This window comes from Sinohyriopsis cumingii, chromosome 6 (assembly GCF_028554795.1).
Source record: "Sinohyriopsis cumingii isolate HCF-2022 chromosome 6, ASM2855479v2, whole genome shotgun sequence".
Classification (NCBI taxonomy): domain Eukaryota; kingdom Metazoa; phylum Mollusca; class Bivalvia; order Unionida; family Unionidae; genus Sinohyriopsis; species Sinohyriopsis cumingii.
In genome coordinates, this window is record NC_142966.1 from 121,932,775 (window position 1) to 121,954,998 (window position 22,224).

Below are 22,224 nucleotides of genomic sequence, written 5' to 3' on the forward strand. Positions count from 1 at the left end.
TTTTGCCTGTATCTAACTACAATAATCCAGAGAGAGAGAGAGGTTGGGTGACAATTTGGACATTTTTATATTCAATAATTAATCATTGATTTTTAAGAGAGAGAGAGAGAGAGAGAGAGTTTGGGTGACCATTTGGACATTTTTATATTCAATAATTAATCATTGATTTTTAGAACATTATTCTAGGTTTAAGAAACAACAACAAAGCATTAAATACACTACAGTATGTGTGCCTCGTAACTGACAAATTTAACATATAGGCCTAGTGTGTGTCGACTGGCTATTGCAACTATGTATCATTGGTATTATGAACATTGTAGACAGATCCCAAGGAAAGCCTAAACATACTGTCATGACAAACCAGAGTACTGTAGGTTACTTGATAAAAGTTCAGTTTTAATATTTTCATCAAGCGCAATATGTTTTTCTCTCTCACTCCAGATTTTTGTCTCTTATGCACTAGAGGGGAGAGGGGAATGGGAGAAAAAAAAGGATTCTGATGAAATTGTGTACCATTTTAATTTCATTTAGAAAACAGGGACTGTTATTACTTTTTTATCGTTATTTTCATATGTCATCTATGATTAATGAATAAGCAGAAATTCATCATTGATCTATAGGCCTGCAGTTGAAAGAATGTTTATATATTCATAATATAATGCCACGGGCAGCTCACAATATGATATACCAATAGTATTGGTATATTAATTTGCTTTATACCAATACTTTAAATGACATGTTATATTTAATGTATGTCATTGATACAGTGTAGACCAGTGTACAGTGCAGACCAGAACAACTGCCCAGTGACAAAGTTCCCCATCGGACTGCTGCATACTCTGCACCTTGCTGATGATAGTGCCATTAAATGGCTGGGAGTGCACTACACATGATAACTAAATAATAATATGTAAATGGGGAAATTATGCCAGGCTGGATTTGATGGAATGGATATATGCCTACAATGGAACCTTTCTCACCAATGGGGAAATCTTGCCAGGCTGAATTTGATAGAATGGATACCTACAATAGAACCTGTCTCAACAATGGGCTGAGCAGCAAACTGGTTTCATATTTTTCAAGTTAACTCAAAGACCATTTGTAGGATGTAAACAAGATTTGTCTATCCTACCATAAATGTATGCTATTTTGGCCAGACATTAACATTACAGTTTGTGGGAATTGAATTAGTTTTCTTCTGCCCTTTAATGTTATTATAGCCTTGCTCCAATGTGATAGTATGTCAAATCCTTTACAGATGCACATCTGCCATTTCTGTTCCTCACAAGATAAAATACAAGCACCTGTGACACGTATATAGTTATTGCATGATAAATCCATGTACATGCATATAGAGCAAAGAGTGCAGTATCAAAGTTCTGACGTCAATTGAATATTATCTTTTTAAAACAGTTACAGACATGAAAGGGTTTGTTTTACATTTTTGACAGTTGACTCTGTTATGTTAAAAGTGAAAATTGGCAAAACTGATAAGACTTAACAGATTTATATATGTATTTTGCATTAGTTTTTTAACCCTGGCACTGTTGACTTTGCAATTTCTGTAATCCTCAATCTGTTTACTTACAAAAATACATGCTAAAACTAGTTGCTGAACAGTACAGCTTTTTAATTCATGCTGCAATGGTTTATCCATTTATAATAATATTTTTTTACTTTTTTAGTAACTAAAAAATTAAGTTAACATTTTTGGGGGGCAAAAAAATATATTCAACTACTGGTAATTTAAAACAAAAAATTAAGACAGGACATCAATCTCATTTTGCTCATTGTGTCAATTTCTAAATATAACCAAAACGTCAAATTCTGCTGGTGTTTTTTAAAAATACATTTTTAGTTGTTTTGACATTTTTTAAATAAAGAATCTTTATTAATAATGATGATCTGATGACAGATTTGGCATCAATTTTAAGCAACTGAAAGCTTTTGATGCCAGAATGCTTTAGCTGATTCTGATCATTGTCTCTTTTGGAGAAGAAAACAGTCATTTTAGCTTCAACTATTTGTTTTGCAATGTCTGCCATATCTGATGGCAGATTATTATCATGTGTAGAAAAGTGAAAGCTCTTTAGGCCCAGATGCTTTCTGTCAAACTTGGTTACCGTAAAGTCAGCTGATTGGTGTTGGACAAGTTGTTGTTTACAATTCTTTCTATTTTTAAGTACCTGAAAATATTTGTTGGTGGATTAGCATTGTTTATACAAAGTTTAAAGACCTTCATGCAAGAATGTTTTCTTTTAAATTTGGCCAGATTCTACTAGGCAATTTGTTAAAAGGTTTTTCCATTTTAATAATGGTAGCCATATTTGATGGTGAAGCAGCATTGTAAAAATTTAAAATTTCTTAATGTCATGATGCTCTCATCAAATTTTCTAATTTTAGCAACAGCAACAATATTTGATGGTGAATCAGCATCAGTAGTATAAAACTGAAAGCCATGGAGAAGATATATGGTGGATCAGCATCGTTTAAAAAAAGTTTAAAGACCTATTCAAGCCATTATATGCTCTTTGTAAAATTGACAAAATTCTGTTGACATTAATGATTTATTAATCATAGATTAATAAACAACACAACAAATAAAATTGCAATGTGCTTTTATATCAAAGATACAATGGATATAGCAAAAAGTAAATGAATAAAACCTTTTCTTTCCACTGTGATCCTTAATTAATTATCACATGACTCCCAGTAAATAGGTAAAACTCATTCACACACACACACATACACACATCACAATACACCATTATATTTAATACTGTATAAATATTATTATATTCAGTACAAATCCAAGGTGAAGGAAAAGCAAATTTGCCCCATAACAATTTACTCACAATAATTTTACTTGTCATAGTCAATGCACACTACTTATGTTAGGAAGTATCAAATGACTATTTAAATTAAGTTACGTTTCAGCACATAGAATACAGAACCCAACTGTCAGCAAGAACGAGAGAGAGAGAATGTGTTCAGTAGTGTGGAACTTACCCCAGCTTTCAATAGTTTTACAGTTGAAATATTAACATTCTGAGTAAAAAGGGAACCTATCCCTGTTTGCAACAGACATATAGTTGATAAATTAACATTCTGAGTAAAAAGGGGACCTATCCCTGTTTGCAACAGACATACAGTTGATAAATTAACATTCTGAGTAAAAAAGGGGACCTATCCCTGTTTGCAACAGACAAACAGTTGATAAATTAACATTCTGAGTAAATAGGGAACCTATCCCTGTTTGCAACAGACATACAGTTGATAAATTAACATTCTGAGTAAAAAGGAACCTATCCCTGTTTGCAACAGACATACAGTTGATAAATTAACATTCTGAGTAAAAAGGGAACCTATCCCTGTTTGCAACAGATATACAGTTGATAAATTAACATTTTGAGATACATAACATTTATGAAAAAACAATTGGATTTGAAAGAATTGACAAGTGCCAGTATGAGATCTTGTTGCTAAGCCCTGAGCAAATCTGATAAAATTTTTTTGCAGTTCACAAGCTATATATCTGACAGATTTGAATAATATTACCTTTAAGTATTTTCCAAAACCATTTTTTTATTAACAGTTACACATACCCATCAGTTCCCCTGTTAAGAAGCTGAGAAGCAGTTTCAAATTTGTTTCTTTTATTCTAATTTAAGTAATGGTAGCCATATTGGATGATGAATAGGCATCAAATGAAATCTGAAAGGCTTCTTGCCAAATGCTCCCTGTAAAATTATGTGCAAACTGGTCAAGCAGTTTTTCAAGAATTTACTTAAAATTGTGAATCAGTGATGAACATCACCATAAGCTTATTTGTACTTAATGCAAGGTGAAGTGAAAGTTCAAATTATGGTACAACAGTTTTAAAGAGGTTTTGATATGCTCCTTTGTCACAATAAACAATTCCGCTCTTCAAGACTTGTATAGAAGAACACATAAAAACAAGAAGAAGAAGAAAGAGTAAGAAGATAAAGCAGGCAGGCAGGCAGGCAGGAAAGAAGGAAACTGTGAATGTACTAACAGTAATCACAGACTGCCAATATAACAAAAAATTGGACAAGATTTCCTTGATTTAAGAGATTAAGTAGCAAGTTGTGCTATACAGAGCAGTTGTAATGTTCTTTAATTTTGGAACTATGTCCTTCAATTGCTACATGCCAAACCTCTGACCCTGTTTTTAATATGCTTGACATCAGCACTAAAATTCTTTATTTCAATTTTTTTTATAAGATTCCAGATCACCAAAATCTGGCAGTTTCCAATACATAATCATTAAAACAACACACAAAATCAAGAACTTCACAGCCATGTTTTAGCTCAAAGGTACTGGTACAATACATTTCCTGTATCATATTGTCCCATATTTTGAAAATTGATATAACCGAACACACCAGGCCCTAGTATCACTTAACATTATACAATTAATTCCTCCAATTGAGATGTCTGAATATGATTCTTATTGCTTTCAAATAATAAAAATGATTTATTTCACAGAGCATTCAGCAGACATTTGGGATTGAAATACAGTCATAAAAATAAATGGCTCATTTAAGGAAATTTAAAAGTGTGATTATGTCCCCCTTTCCCTGCCAGCTCTGGGATGTAACCTACTGGTAATTCGGCCAATCTATTTAAAGTTCCAGGTTACATGATCAATCCAGTATCTAAGCTTCTTTACAGTGGTATTCTCATTGGAAGGGACCTTTGACCTTTGGCATAAGATGAACCCATTCATTATGGGTTCTTTTCAAGATTTAAAAAGGATTCCATGGGTTAAATTTTATAAGTGATTCTGCATTCATTGCACTGGATCTACTTCCGACAAAAATAATGATGCCTGAAGCATCATAAGCAATATAGTTTATTAAAATCTGAGGATAAATTTGGAGAAGTTTAATGAAACCTTGAGTAGGCCGTAACTGACAATATTCTCAATGGTCATGGATAATGAGAAAATAGATAAGCTGGTGATAAAAAGGTTTCAAATCAGCGATTTATCTTGATTCAGACTTGACTTCGCCTATGTGAAAACATCTATCAGAGATAATTACTACAGAGCAGTTAGCTTTGTTTCAAAGTGCATCTGACACTATCTAGATTGGTATCTGGATTAGTCTGCAAGACTCTACCTGTCATGACTGCTCATACTGGTTCTTCGTGACACTTTAGCAGTTTAGTTTCTTTTGCAACTATGTCTTTCAACAACGTGTGATCAGCAAGTCACGAGATTGTTAGACTTTACGTCACTCAGTCACAATATTTTTCAGGTCTGTGCTGTCTAATCTACTTCAATATACTTTTTCAAGTGAACAACATAAACCTTATATAATAAAACAAAATACAAGTCAGATCCAGGTGTTCCCCATTGTTGCAAACCCTAACAAACTTCCGCAATAACAGCACAGCATATTTGTAGCCATAGCTTGCAATAATATGTCTTCTTTCTTTGCAAATGGGGGGCCCCAAGTGGCCAAGTGGTCTAATGCGCTCTCCATTATGGATCACTGCCATCGCACCTGTCTGTGTGGGTTCGAGTCTTGGATTCAGCCAATGTGGGTATGTGAGAATGCTTGCCAGTAGCTTCTTGTGGGTCGGTGGTTCTTTCCGGGGTTTTCCCGGGTTCTTCCTCCACCATTAATACTGGCCGCCATGTATAGCCTATCGTGTGCTGAAAAATGGTGTTAAACCCTACTACAACAACAACAACTTTGCAAATGGGTCACTGTGCACTTTTCTTTGAAAATGGCTCACTGTGCACTACCTTTTTTGCAAATGGGTCACTGTGCATTACTTTCTTTGCTAATGGTCACTGTATTTCATACAAATTAATATTTTATAAATAAATGTACTGTAACTGACTTGAAGCATTAAGCCTGGAATGACTAAGTCCTTCATTGACTCAAATTCTTGAATCTTACCAAAGCTTATCTCTCAGGTTTAAACAGAATTAATACTCCAATATCATGAAGTTTAAGTTTTAAAATGCAGCATAAGATCTGTCAGTTTAAATAAGACTTAAGTTCCATCCTAATTTCTGGGTATAAAATATATAAGTCCAGACACAAGTTCTGATGGTAAATCAAAATTTTCATCCTTCTCTAACTTTTGCCTTGCATTTTATTTACACCCTTGTAAAGATTTTTTTCCTCTAATGATAAACCAGACTGATAGCTGCAGACAATTTATCTGAGCAAGATGTATGCTATCAAAATCCAAGACCATCATCCTGATTTGGACTATTGATTTTTGAAACCTTTATCATGCATGCAGTGGAAATCCTTCACAAGACCTCCCCAAAGACCCTGACATACATCATAGTTAGTCAGACACAGGTGTCTTTTACTATTGGATGAATTTCAAAATTAGACCAAGCAAATTAGATTTTAAGATACACTTTACCTTCATTTACTGTAAATCTATATCTTTTATCTATCTGTTCCCATGAAGTTTACAAGAGGATGGCATCTAAGTAAATAGATAGCTACAAATTAACTTTGCAAGAAATAATATAAAAACACAGCAATAATAAATCCACAAAAATGATTTGCTGTGAAGTTTTTTAATATGTAGAAATATGACATTTAGTAACAGCCAAGTAAGTAGGTTTACATTCATCAAGGAATAACTTTCCTTTGGTTAACTGTCTGATAATTAACAAAATTTATGTAATCATACAAAGCAGAGATAAATTTCAAGAACTGTATGTGGAACAACAGATTTAGGTATTACCTTTTTTTCTAGGCAGGAGGGTTCTAACAGACACCTCAGCCAAAAGAGTGAAATTTAATTATTGCAATCACATAGCAGAGGTTCCAATGGATGCTGCCCAGGACAATCTCCTGCTGGATCATGTAGAGCATCATGATACAATTTACAAATTCTAGAACATAACTTTGTTGTTTTGAATCCAATTTTACTGAAATTTTACAATGTATTTAGAAGACCATTTAATTTAAGGTTTAAAGCTTTTAAAGCAAATGAAATACAGTAATGACAGAGTGGAGGCTACTTCTGTCTTTTTATAGAACTGGTATCAGTAAGAAGCAATTCAACTTTTTCTTACAATATCATAATTGGATCATTAGAACAATCATCAGTTAAACTGCACATGGTGATTTTTCAAATGAAAACCAAACTTCCAATTTGTTGGGAACTTGCTGATATACAAGGCAGCAATATAATCAAATTACAGGGAAATCATGTTACAACATGATAGCTGGGATCCATAATTCTATATATGTGATTCTACCAGCAATAGGACAAAAGTGCCATTTTAAAGGTTATCTACCACACATACCATTTTAAAGGTTATCTACCACACATACCATTTTAAAGGTTATCTACCACACATACCATTTTAAAGGTTATCTACCACACATACCATTTTAAAGGTTATCTACCACACATACCATTTTAAAGGTTATCTACCACACATACCATTTTAAAGGTTATCTACCACACATACCATTTTAAAGGTTATCTACCACACATACCATTTTAAAGGTTATCTACCACACATACCATTTCATAAATACAATCTACTGCTTTTGAAAATGAAAGGAATTTTTTTTAAATTTTAAATAAGAAAGGAAAAACTATTTTTAATGGATTCTATCCATATACTACAAAAACCAGCCAGAAGGACTGGTAGACTGTACTGGGGACTGGAACAGCAAACATGCATACATAACAAACAAACTCTAAACCCTATTGTTGTAACTTGAAGCATTTAAAGCCAGGGGCAAAATAATCTTTTGGGGTGTTATAAGCAATACAAATATCAAAGCGGTCATTGATCAATTCGGTCATTGATGGCTTTTGAATCTTTGATTAAAAGTCTGTGGAATTTAATTTTGGTGTAGGAAAGATAGAAAGGAGACTGACCAAAAAATTATTTCAGCAGAAACATTTAATTAAGTATTTTGATTGTTTAGGAGGAATATTCAAGAGCAAACTTTATCTTTTTCTTTTGGTATATTCATGTCAAAATGCCAAAAAAGTGTGATTCCTTGCAAAGCTAAAGAAAAAACCCACCAACTAAGAATTACTATAACAAGTTTAACAATGCTTGGAAATCCAAGTTCAAGTGTGTGCAAGCAAGTTGCAAAGCTCCCAAATTTACATTGTGTGTTTCATACAAAGTGAGTAGAAAAGGTTCAGAGTTTGCATTAAGTGTTTCATACAAGGTGAGTAGCAAAGGTCCCAGGTTTGCATTGCATGTGTCATGCAAAGTGAGTAGCACAGGTCCTGAGTTTGGACTGTGTGTTTCATGTGCAGTAATTAGCATAGGTCCCAAGTTTGCATTGCATGTGTCATGCAAAGTGAGTAGCACAGTTTGGACTGTGTGTTTCATGTGAAGAGATTAGCACAGGTCCAAAGTTTGCATTGTATGTTTCATGCAAAGTGAGTAGCAAAGGTCCAATGTTTGCACTGTTTCATGCAAAGTGGACTTTAATATACTGGGTAGCATATGGAGGAAGAAATGATATCACAAGCCATATGCAGACACCATTGCATATGAGCATTCATTCTGCTGTTGTAACATACACACCCACTCTGCTGACCTTGTTTCTGACTTAATCAAAAATAGATCAAATGGAACTTGTAGAGACTTTGAAAATCTGTGACAGTATCTGGTCACAATTTACCATTCCTAATTGCAAATCATTTTACTATCTGGTACAAGTTTATAATGTTTGCAGTTTTGGAGATTATAAAGAAATTTTCAGACAGCACACATTGCCACTTGGGTCATAGCCAACCCCCAATAAAAAAATTGAAAATATGTGTAACAAATGCTTTAATGAGTTTACATGAAGAGTTCTTTTCCTCACAGGGTTGAAATCATCACACTCAATAATTCACATTTACATTTTTAGACACACTCCCAATTTGCACCACACAGCTACTACTGTGCCAAGGCACAGCAAATCACAGATACATACAATGCATGCATGCATGTGGTCAACTGCCAGGTTATGCACCCTGCTTGAGGTTCAACATGCATGTATGTACTAACTCCCAATGATACATCAGCACACCAATGGCTACATGGTATTATTTAAAAGTAGGCTGTAAAAATGTAAATGTGACTTACACACAAACTTTTGGAAGATAAACTCTTCAGAACAAATTCAAACATGAAGTACTACAAGATAAAATACAAAAGATAAAGATGATAAAATTCTGTAAAATGTCCACTGAAAATAATATAAAAATTTAATGTAAAATCCATAAAATAACCATTCACAGCTTGAAAAAAGTATTCTCCCTTGGGTCCCTCTCTGCATCTGGGGACAAGGTCCTCATTCACAACTCTGAAAATGGACAAAGACCCACCTTTCAAGGACATAAACAGACTTGTCAGTACAACAAGAGTTCCTTGTCTCAAATGCAAGTCATCTACAAAGTTCAGTCAGGGAATGTAATACTGAACTTCACAGTCTTTTTAAGACATTGTTTTTCCTTCTTTCACTACCAGCTGTGAACCTAAATTCTGACAACTTCAAAACAAATACATAACTTCCCTGTTTCTGATGCAAGTCATGCACACAGTTTAATCAAAGATGACCAGGAAGAAACCAAAATGTAAAGGAGAGCTGACCTTTGGCATTATTACCCCAACTAATCAAGGAATCTGAAATACAAGTAAAGGCACCAAGTGATAAAAGAGTTTATTCTTTCAACCCCTGTGACCGTAAACCTATAGCCTCTGGAGCCACAAGTGAATTGACCAGCTCTTCCTTGCACAGTTTGGTAATGGTAGATGGTGGAGAACAAGAGTTATTGTATGGAAATGGAATGAAAAACACATACATAGGCATAGATGAACATCAGGACATATGTTCCATCATTAATACATATATCAACATACCCTACCTTTGCTTACCTTGTAAACCCACCCTGCATGAATTTAGAAAATAATGCAGAGTTTTTCCCACAATGAGGAGGTAATTTCTCCCATAAGTTTTCAGTTCAAGAATAGACCCTTTTCTATCAGATCCAATTTTCCTACAACATTCTTCTCTAAGAATTCTAAAAGACTCATAATTTAAAAAAAAAGTACAACTCTTTTAAGATTCCACTTTAAAATGCAATTTAAAAATAACATAGTGAAAACAATCCTTTTTGTTTTGATTTTATTCTGACGATTCTAATAATCAATTTAAGTGAACTCAAGCTGCACAAGTAGACTGTAGTTGAAAGAGTAAATGTGAAGCACATGCTTGGAGTATGAAAAAAAGATTAAATTTCTACCAAGATGAAAACCAGATAGTGTAGTCTCAGTTCAATTTTACTGCAGTGAAAATCAAATCATTGTCAATGATATAGCAACATATTTGATAACCTACCTGCTTAATTAACTAATTACCAAGAGTAAGATTGGCACAGCATCCAATACTATCTTATAAATCATGATTAAGGAAGGTCTCTAGCTTCAACCCACATTTAAATACACGTCAGACTTCATTCCAATAGTGTTGCATCAGCACTGTTACCTTATGTACTGATTTAGAGAAGAAATCAAAGAAAAGGCACCATATATTTTGTAACAAGAGGCCCAACTAGGCCTGAAGTATGCTCATCAAGCTCATTAAAGAAGTCAGAGTAGCTAGTCCAGCATGCAAACCACTGGACCAATTCTCAGCTTCCCACTCTTAATCATTGATTATATATATATATATATGTGTGTGTGTGTGTGTGCATGTGTGTGTGTGTGTGTATGTAGACACACATATACAAAGATACATGTATACATACACACATATACATATATGCATGTGTGCATACATCATAGCATACATACATACATACATACATACATACATGCCAAGTCTGATTAAAATATTATCAGAAATACAATCTCTGGAGTGACAACATACTCAGCCAGTTACAACCTGCCAAAATTGCCTTGTTTATATGGGAAGATATCATTTTCAGTCCAACTTATCTGAGATGTTGATGATGCAGGCTGATAGCCAAGTTGGATCCAAATTTTATCAGAAATACAGATGCCAGAATGGTAGCACAAAATATGCTAGATAATGCTTAATTAATACATATAGTTCTATCTAATAATGAAAATAGTATGAGACCTTAATGACATCAGAGCTGATATACAAACTTGAACAAATATATATTCAGCATTTGAGATCTGAATTACAACAATTCCAACCAAACAGATGCACGGTCACTTCTTGAATATGCAGAATTATGCTCATCATCAAACTTGTCCATGATATTGATGATAAAAACTGTTATAATCTCTTTCAATTTAGTGGTGTCAAACTCGGCAATTTAGTGGCAAGAATACCTGGATGTTGCTACTAATACAAGGTCTTATAGTAGCCCAAGTTTATGTGCAAATCAAAATCTAATCAGAAATCTATCATGGAAACAACCTCAGCCAATCTGATGACAAATCACCTATGCATATATCTCATTCATTATCAAACTTGTCTCAGATATAGATGGTATCAGCATAATGTATGAAGTCTGATAAAAATTATATCTGAAGAACACAACCAAGCTCAGCCAATCGGATGCATAATCACCTCCATAATATGTATGGATGGTGCTCATCAAACTCGTGCTAGATAGTAATTACATAAGGAAATATATCAGTTTTTATCTAATTCTGTTAAAATATCAAGCCTTCAAGGAGATAAAGGCTAAGATAACCTGATGACAAATCATCTAGTATGATACTGTCTAGATCTCATTATCAAATTTGTCCAAGAGCTTAATGAAATTCGCTTAGATACCATCAGATTAATCAAAATCTGATCAGAAATATGATCTTGAAATTGGTAATGAGGTCAGCCACTCAGATACAAGATAAGATCAATAATATGCATTGATGTCATCAAACTAATCTATGATCATGATTGAAGCCTTTATCTCAAAGTCTGTGTAGAAATGAAGCATCTAATGTGTTAACAAGCTTACCAATCACACATCAGAATACATGACTGATTTTAATCACAATTTTAACATTAAATAAACATTATATTTTCACTCTGTCAAGGTACTTTGTACACTAATACAAATAATCATTTTAATGTGAATATATTGTCTAGATAAATTACCTCTGATCTGCCCAGCCAGCCAGTTAAGTAGGCTATCCAGATTATGTTGCATTATATCTTTGCTTTTGCAAGAATGCTTACAAAATGTTTTGGTATAAAAGTGACCCCTACAACCTGTATTTTTTTTATAATTCAACAGTTAGCGTAACTTCCTAAACACTAATAATAATAATGAAAGAGGACAAAACTGAGAACTAAGCAAATTCAGGGTCTCCTGCATACCAAGTCATATTTGTCCCTTTAATTTAATTATCATTTTTGATATATACAATATAAATGCCTTTCCAAATGGTCTGGAGTGCCAATTTTGGCACACATGCCATACAATGCTGTCACCTGGTCTGCATGCTTTATCCCATCTTAAGGCAACTGACAATCAAAGGAATTTTTCTTCTTGTACATTTGTGATACACTTATCCCCAAATTAAAGATTAAAATCCTACTTAATTATTCTTCACATTTTTTTTTAATGTATTAATAAACATAGACATAATTTATATTTTCACTGATTATTATTTTATTCTATGATCATTATACATTTTTCAAAATCTCTTTTATTTCTCGTATATATATATATATATATATATATATATATATATATATCATAACTAGAGGAAATTATATTAGTGTTGGTAAGTAATGTAAGATCAATTTTAAGGAATTTAACAGAACAAATTCAAACTATCCCCTTAACACTACTACAAGATATTTTCAGGACTGTACTAGCATCATTTGGTTGCTTGTTTAAAATGTACATTCATCCCTCTAGAATGTACCATACAAACTCTACTACAGACACACCTTGGATACTCCAAGTTTAGTAACAAATGATTTATTTTAGTATCTTTAAATTCTAAAGTGTATAATTGCCATAAAATTCTCTTAACTGAAGATAGGCATGCAGATCTTTGATTATTTCATTTCAAATAAGAAACACATTCTCTTTATATTCACATAACTCTGGCGATTCAGTTTCTTAAAACTCCTGATGTACATTTTTACTTACATATACATCAAACATAATGTAAACATTCAACATAATATTTCAATTTAGTTTGTTAATATGGAAGAGAACTATGTGCGTCAGATGAGATTACTGCAGTACTTTGATGAAATTGATACTCAATTAGAATCAAAATACATTCTTATGGAATGTCAACGATTTGACAGTATAATTTCTGACACTCTGTGTATATTTGTGTGTCCCTGTTCTGATGGTAAAAATTCTGGTACATTGTTTCTTAGAAATTAACCACAAATCAATTATAAAAGACACGTATATATCAAATGCATAGTAAAGCTGATCTTTATTAACTGAAATTTGTTAAAATAAAGATGTCTCCATTTTGATGGTAAAAATCACGTCCCGTTTTGTTGGTTTTACATATTTGCATGCATGTATGCATGTATGTATGTATGTATGCATGTGTGTATGTATGTATGTATAGTTTAAATGGCATTTTAGCCATGTCTGTTCTTCCTGGATACATCCTGGGATGATGGTAAACTGGCTTGGAAAATAAAAGTGCATGTTGCTTTTATGAATGTACTTGGGGTTCTTTGCCTGTGTTAAAGAGAACCAAAACTGTTGTTTACCATGCTTTTGTGTACACCTTTAAATTGAGACTGGTTATATTACAACATTGCATATCAGGAAATTGAATGCAGTGATTGCTTTATGTGCCAGTCAGGCATTAAACACCATATTCATCAAAGCAATATCTAATATTTTATCCTGGTTCATTAACTATACCTGATATACAGTGTAACATTTTCTCACATGTGGAGATAACCATTAGTCTATGCATCACATTTTCATAGCTCTAAGCAGACTGGAAAAGACTGAGTGATGTTCATAAAAATAACAACTACATGAAATAATCAAAGGTTGGGCTTAATTACTTAGTATTAAATTTGCACATTCTGTTGATTATTTTAGCTAGTTTATAAATTATGCTGAAATTGTTTATCTCTGATGTGTGTGTGTGTGTGTGTGTGTGTGTGTGTGTGTGTGTGTGTGTAGTTCAAAGGCATATTATCCCACTACTGGCTATATGGTACCATTTAAATGTATAATAACAGAAAATAACATAGAAGTAACAATATTAAAATTCTGCAAAAGGTATAAAGAATAAATTATGAATTAGAAAACAATCCTTTATAAAACAACATTAGCATATTGAAAACGAATGAAATGCAGTCTACATATATATGACCATTTCATGTTGAATAGGTTATGTTTGCACTAACTGGACACAAACAATTCTGGAAAACATCTACTAAATCAATAATTGACCATGACCTTTACTTTTTTAATCTTGCATGCAACAGATCTCTCCAAAAAACAAACCTATTATGAATTATCTAAAGAAAAAAGGACAGAGTAGAATACAATATGTTTTTATCTGGGTCATTTTCACCTTAAGCTTTAAGCTGTGTAGCCCAGCATCTAACTTATGTCCATCCTGACATGGAGTGTTTGGTATCATTATGTGAATTGCACTATATTTTATAGAAACTTTTTCTTTGTTTGCCTTTCATGCATCTTTGACCTTTAGAACTCAAAATCAATAGGTTTCTTTCTTGCTCCATAGCTGAAACTATATTTGTTGTCTTGAAACCATTTTCCTTTTTCTGATTGTTTTGTTCTTGACTTACAGTGACCTTGTCCTTTTGATCCCCAAACCCACAGGTGTCTTTCATACCCTATGTGCAGGACATCCACCAAATTAGCTAAAGGAACATTGTCTACAAGTCAAGTTACTGAAACAATTTTTCTTCCTCAAGTCACAGTAACATTGAACTTCAGCATTTTCACCTCAAAATCCGTGGGATTGTTTCTTACCTCAAGTACAAGTCATCCATTAAGTCTGGTCAAAATCAATGGGATTGTTTCTTATCTCAAGTACAAGTCATTCATTAAGTCTAGTCAAGGTTAATGCTTTGAAGCTAAAGTTACTGCTTGGAAACCACATTTTTGTTTTGTAGTAGCCTTGACCTTTGGTAATTTGAATCAAAACACATTAGTTTTTTATTACCCTATACACAAGTCTATCCACCAAGTTTGTCCAAGATGATTAAGTTTATTTCCGTAACCCAAAATGCCCTCGATCTATCAACAAAATTTACTTAAGGTAGGTGGTTTTGAAGTAAAATAACTGTGTGAAAATCATTTTCCTTCTTTGCAGCACTGTTACCTTGATCTTTGACATTTTGACTCCAAAATCAATAGGTTTCTGTCTCAACCCAAGTGCAATACTTCCGTATAGTTTTGTCACAGTATCTGGTCTGGAACTAAAATTATTGTTTGGATACAAAAACTGGAGAGATGGAAAACAAAGAATTTATACAATTAAACATTTGGACACATGATCCATCAGTGGTGCACAACTCAGACATTTAAGCAGACAGGAATCAACCTTGATTGGAAGTACCATATATATTTGCTTATAAGTCGAGTAAACTGCAAACAAATATTCTGCTCTGCTGTAGCATAATGCACCCACAGATCAGGGTCTATCTTATTTGTTTTACTAATTATTCATAACAAACTGCACCAACTCAGATCTGCTGGTGCATTACGATATGGCAGATCTAGGTCTGTGCTATTTGCAGCTGGTATGGATTTATAAGTGAGTATATATGGTAAACATGCCAAACTGCAAAAGATTTGTGTCTATAATTAAAGTTTAAATACACATGAAGTGAGGACAGAGACCACACAAAATGTGTCAGTGGGTCATATGTTGTACACTTCTGCCTTACTGTATTCATGATAGTCTCAGAATTATATCAGACACACCACAGCATTACATATGGTAGCTTACAGGGTGAGGAACAATCCCAGGGATGTGTTTTGGGGGGATCACGTTCTATATACCACTTGATATGTTAACTTAATAAGTCTGTTGAAGTTAACACATTAACCCCTTGTGACAAGTTAAAGTGGCAAGAAGTAGTAGCCTACTGCTGAGATCTGTAGCACCAAGGTCATGTAAGACTAAAGTGTGTGGTATTATAGAAAGGTAGACAGATGTAGCTCTACAATGATACCAAATAATCTGGAATTTCTAGTTGCACTACAAAATACAGAGGGGAAAAACCTCATTTTTTGGACCCGATTTTTTTCTACCCAAAATTTTGTGTCTAGATTTTAGACTTTTTAGTCTCAGATCTAAGGCAGACTGGTATGAACTGCAAAAAGACAGATGAACCTTTGCAAAAAGTAGGCTAAGATGGGCATTTGGAATAAAGAGTGGTCTTGATATGAAAATAATGGGTCTGTTAAGCAAAAAAGAAAACAAAAAAACACAAAGAACTCCAACTTGCACCCTTCTGCTCATGCACGAGCCAAATAGCCAATGAAAAACTATGTTTCTAACACAACTAGGCAGTATGTTATTGCAAGATCACCTGGAAGTTGGTGTTTTTGGATGTATTCAGAAATAGCTTTCAAAATGTGTTTTCTACTCGAATTTCAGAAGAAAATGACAAAAACCTCCAGGGGTTAACATGTTAATGAGTGCATTTTGATGACGTCACCAAATTTGAATATTCCTTGCATATTTAATCACTTGTGCATTGATAATGCACATAAATTACAAATTTAGTGATTCCTTGTTAACACATTAACCCCTGGTGACGAGTGAAAGTGGTAGGAGGTAGTAGCCTAATGTCAAGCTCTGTAGCGTCAAGGTCATGTATGATACACTTAAGTGGGTGGTATTATAGAAAGGTAGACAGATGTAGCTCTACAATGATACCAAATAATCTGGAATTTCTAGATGCACTACAAAATACAGAGGTAAAAACCTCATTTTTTGGACCCGATTTTTTTCTACCCAAAATTCGCCCATGGTTGGAATCCAATTTTGTATCTGGATTTGAGACTTTTTGGTCTCAGATCTAAGGCAAACCAGTATGAATTATAAACAGACAGATGAACCTTTGTAAAAAGTAGGATAAGATGGGCATTTGGAATAAAGAGTGGTCTCGATATGAAAATAATGGGTCCCTTAAGCAAAAAAAAAAAAAGAACTCCAACTTGCACCCTTCTGCTCTTGCGTGAGCCAAATAGCCAATGAAAAATGATGTTTCTAACACAACTAAGCAGTATGTTATTGCAAGATCACCTGGAAGTTGGTGTTTTTGGATGTATTCAGAAATAGCTTTCAAAATGTGTTTTCTCCTCGAATTTTAGACGAAAATGACAAAAACCTCCAGGAGTTAATGTGTTAACTAGACCAACAATTTGTTTCCATTTCAAATCACTGCAAATGAATGAATGAGATATAACACAGATTGCCCCACCAATATAATTCATATTAGTGAAAAGTTCAAAGGTCAAACTCATGCCATCTTTTAAATTTTGTTGCAAAATGATGAAAATGTAACTTGATGTTGGTCTTGGTAATGAAACTTTACTAAATTTGGCTTCAGTCCATGCAGTGATTCCAAAACTAATTAATAGAAATAACATTTTTTGATGGGTGGAACATGATGTGACAGGACAAGACATGATATGTGACATCGACAATGCTATGCCCTTCCTATAGATTATAGCACTGGAATAGTCACATGGTTAAAATCTATAAGAATATGTCAGACCTCCTAGACCAATTAAAAATACTATACTAGCTGTAATTTTGTCAGACATCTTGACTCACAGATAGGTAAAAAATACTGTACTATATATAATTTTGTTAGATTTTGAACCTCTCAGGCTGGTGAAAACTACTGTAATCTCTGTAATTGCATCAAACATCATGCCTCATAGACTGATAAAAAATACTGTACATTTTGTCAGACTATATGCCACATTGATGGGAAAAGGTATTGTACTCTAATTTTGCCAGACCTTTTGCCTCATAGATGGGTGAAAAATACTGTGCTAATTTTGTCAGACCTCATGCCTCGCAGATGGGTGAAAAATAATGTACTCCCCAATTTTGTCAGACCCCATGCCTCAGCCTGAAGAAAAATACTGTACTTTCGTACTACTGTGAGCTATACTCCTCATTAAAATTATCCACACTTGAGGTACGTAGGAAAATGATAAATAATGTTATGCATATAATTATCTTAACACTTGAGTCTTTTTTAAACAATATACTAATGTTACAAACAATACAGCATCACTCACTTTATGAAGCAACAGGCAGCTGATTGTGATACTGGTGACAAAATGAAAACAGCTCCAAAACTGAGAATAAAAACATTAAAATAGAGAAAGAAAAAAGATTCAGCACATTAAGAAACAAGAGAGCTCTCCCACACACACTTCAGAAAGATAACAGACACTGAGTGTGATAATAATACCTTCTGTATTAGGCTTGCATAAAAATTAATATATACTCATTCCTGCTGACAACCCAGAGGTGACATGTTTTCTTGTAGTGTGAAATGTAATACAAGCATGAAGATTTCACACAAGCAAAAAAAAAAGAAATAATGAAAAATCTGTTGGTTGGATGGCTGGTATTTAACAGTAGATCAGCACAGTAAATATTATTAGTGCTGAGACAGTAGAATATAATGCATTGCCCAAAAACACAATGACAGCTGACCTGGGTAGAATTCAAACCCACAGCCCACCCACTGCCAAGCCAGCACTCTAACCAAAGAAGCAATGCACATCCCCTGGTAAAAAAGATAAGAAAAGAAGGAAGAAATGAAAACAGATATATCTTAATTACCTGTTAAACAGCTAAAGTATCAGTGGTTCATTTCATTATAATCCAGACATCTGCAACTGCACTTGTTATGTACTTGCTGGTAGCACCCATAAAATCAATGAAATAAAATCTTTGAACAAGAACTGAGAACCATTCATTTGCCAGACTATTGTTAAATCACAGTCATTCTTGTAAATTCTCACAAGCAGACTAAAATATATAGAGATACTGGCAAGTATTTGCTCTTTGTTGGTTTAAAATGCAGCAGTGTCTCTGTCTAAACAGTAATCAACTGGGATCTGAGGGATCTTGAATAATTCTTCCAATGCTAATATTAAATGCAGCAGACTTCTCAAGAGTCACTGCTCAACACTACATTCAACAGGCAACAAATTTTGTTGGCCATACACTTGCTAACACAAGGAGTGTAGCTAAGTCATGTACTGTATTGCTCCCTGTATTAGACCCAGTGCCAAACTGTAACATGCAATTCCAGTGACAGCTCTTAATCCTAACTTTTCCTCACTGTACAGACAGCTTTCTGAAGTTAATTATTCTGACTATACTTGCCACCTTCTACAAAGTGCTTCAATCTAGTACTGCAAATAGACTTGAAGCAAAAATGCAATTTTGGCAAACTTTTTGAACTGAAAAACGAGTCCCTCACTTATACCAAATATCAACAAAAAAAATCAGAATGTTTGTGGGGACAAGTTTTAATAGATATTTTGGTTTCTACAGGTCATGAACTTAAGAAAAATTCATTTATGGAAATAATAAGAATCCCTCCCAGTCTCCAATCCACATATGTAACAAATATGAAACCAATTAAATGTAATTTGAAGATGAAAAAAAACACAAAATTTTATGCCAAATGAGAATAATATAATCTACAGTACAGGTCTTTAACTAATTCAGTATTCACTCTTTGTATAGTTTCTTGATTTATGCTGAATAAATAAGCAGTGTGAAATTATATGACAACAGCCTGCAGTCCTAATAATTCTTTTTCATTTAGAGTACCTGTCATTGTACCAATATATCACTGATTATACCATGAAAACATGGTATCAGTATCTCTTATCACTTTGAACTTGAAAACATGGTACCAGTACCTCTATCACTTAAAACTTGAAAACATGTAACAGTAACTTAACTGACCGTACTTGAAATTCCAAATCAATTGGCACAATCAGATTATCAGTGACCAGAGTTTCATGTGCCCATTATTAACAGTATAGAAGTTCAAATGCATTACATTTATACTATTGGTGTGTATATAGGTTTAGACTATCAGAATAATTTCCTTGGGTTCTTTGAAAGTGTGCGTTTAACATTGCTGAATATAATATTAAACCCTGGCAAACAAATAATTTGTCCACCAATGAATAACATGTGTAAACAAAAAGCTGGTCGAAAGTGATTACTTTCTTGTTAGAATTTGGCAAGTTCAAGTCCAAAGTGAGATATTTATGGAGGTGCTAAAAGTAATAAAAAAGAGATCAAAGTTTGTCCAATTTGTCTCTTTCATTAAAAATTGGATAACCTTTGGCAGAGGTGAGACAAGAAGAAGGGATGAACCAGAAAATTATTTTGGCAAATATCTTGCAAATATTATATAAAATATTTCTGTCTTGTTTAATTCTACTGTGTTTTCCAGGATATTTTAAGAGGAATTTGTACTGGAGTCTCTGATGGTCAATTCATGTGAAATGTATACTTTCTTCCAATACTAAACAAACCAATGGCTAAGAACTATTCCAACAAGTTCAACAATGCTTGGAAATCTGTGTTTAAGTGGGTGAAAGCAAGTAGCAAAGATCCAGAGTTAACATTGTGTGCTACAAAGTTGATTTCAAGAGTTTTTGGGAATTAAATGATATCACCAAGCTTATGCCAACACCATCACATAGGGACAGCAATTCTTCTGTAACAAACACACTCTCACTGAAGGCCTTATTTGAGACTGGATCAAAAGTTCTATCACTCCCACACAACCACATACCTGTACTGGAGAGAACATGTTCCATTCTCTGAAGAATACGGAATGATTCAAGGGAAATCTAACCAGGAAATTACTGCAAGCCTGTGAAGTGTGAAACTTGATGATCATAACTGATGTCATCACTGGTCATCAAGCAGCAAACATTACCCGTGAACTAATAGCTTGTGAGTTTTTTAAAAAAAATCTTTGCAGTGAGCTGCAAGATATTCAACTCATACATTTTCATCTTGTTATGCATATTTAATTTATTTTGTGTGCTTGACCTTTGTCGATGATTGAGGATAGAGTTTTTGTGTGTACATAGCTTTTTTTGTGTAAGTTTATAAATAAAAGTTGTTTGCTCATATTTAAGTTCAATATCTTTCCTTATCTACAAACTTTTAATGTTCTAGAAGCGAACTTCAGACCCGAATCCCCTGGTCATTTTATTGTGTTTTAGGTTTACATAAGGGTGGGGCAAACAAAATTTTCATTCACATTTTAAGTTTAGTCTGTGAAATTATTTAATGTTGTGTTCAGATACAACTTGAGAGAAATCATTTATTTCAATTATTCACTGGAATTACCATGTGCATATTCACCTTTTGGACTAAAACTATTTTGGGATTGTGGTGAATTCATTCAAAAACATTCTGTATAATATAACTGTGATACATCAAGACTGTTGGTACATGAACCTATTCAAGATTACTGGTACATCAGCACATTCAATATTGGAATTTATACGAAACACTCTTTACTGTTGGCCTTGCAATAGAACTTTTAAGTTTATTTGGGATTTAATTCTCAATACTGTAATTTCTCTTAAATTTTCACTTTGTAACTTGAAGAAATATATTATTTATTAATTTTTTTACAAAATTTGTTGGTTTTGCTTCTATCTGTTACTTAGTTTAAGACTGCAGATTCATTATAATCTTAGTGATAATACCCTGATTCATTTTAATTAATTTATCATTGTAATATTTGCCACTGAAATCTGTTTCTTGTTCAAAAGTTGGTATTTTATTAAAATCAGAGAATACATATTATGGCAAAAAGATGCACTTGTTTTATATACTCTCCACTTAAAAATGACAGTTTCCATCAATAAAAAATAATACTGATTAGTAGCCAGTCTACTGATCAAACTTTTTTAATCAACTGATCTGATATCCTGGTTCTGTCACATGTATGTATTTGGATATATTCCATGTTTAATAAAGGTCAGATCAAAAATAACAATATAAGCATAAATTCCAAATTTTATAAACATCGGATTAGAAATAATGCTTCCTGTGTAACAAGGTTAACCAATCAAATGCAACATTACATCACTCTTGCTCAATACTGAACTAATTTGACATATCACAGATACAGCACTCACTTGGCCATATAACCAGGTGACCTAAAAACAATTAAGAGTTAAGCTGATAATGTATTATAAACTTCATTATGTAGG

General features: G+C 33.5%; 1 protein-coding gene across 1 annotated transcript in view; it reads right to left on the reverse strand.

Moving 5' to 3' along the window:
* LOC149797858 (uncharacterized) overlaps positions 1 to 19,117 on the reverse strand; it is a 338,244-nt gene extending 319,127 nt beyond the window's left edge. Inside the window, exon 1 of the mRNA XM_089960811.1 lies at positions 18,800 to 19,117. The gene's annotated coding sequence lies outside the window, so the exon portion shown is untranslated. The remainder of the gene's footprint in view (positions 1 to 18,799) is intronic.
* Between the last annotated feature and the right edge of the window lie 3,107 nt (positions 19,118 to 22,224).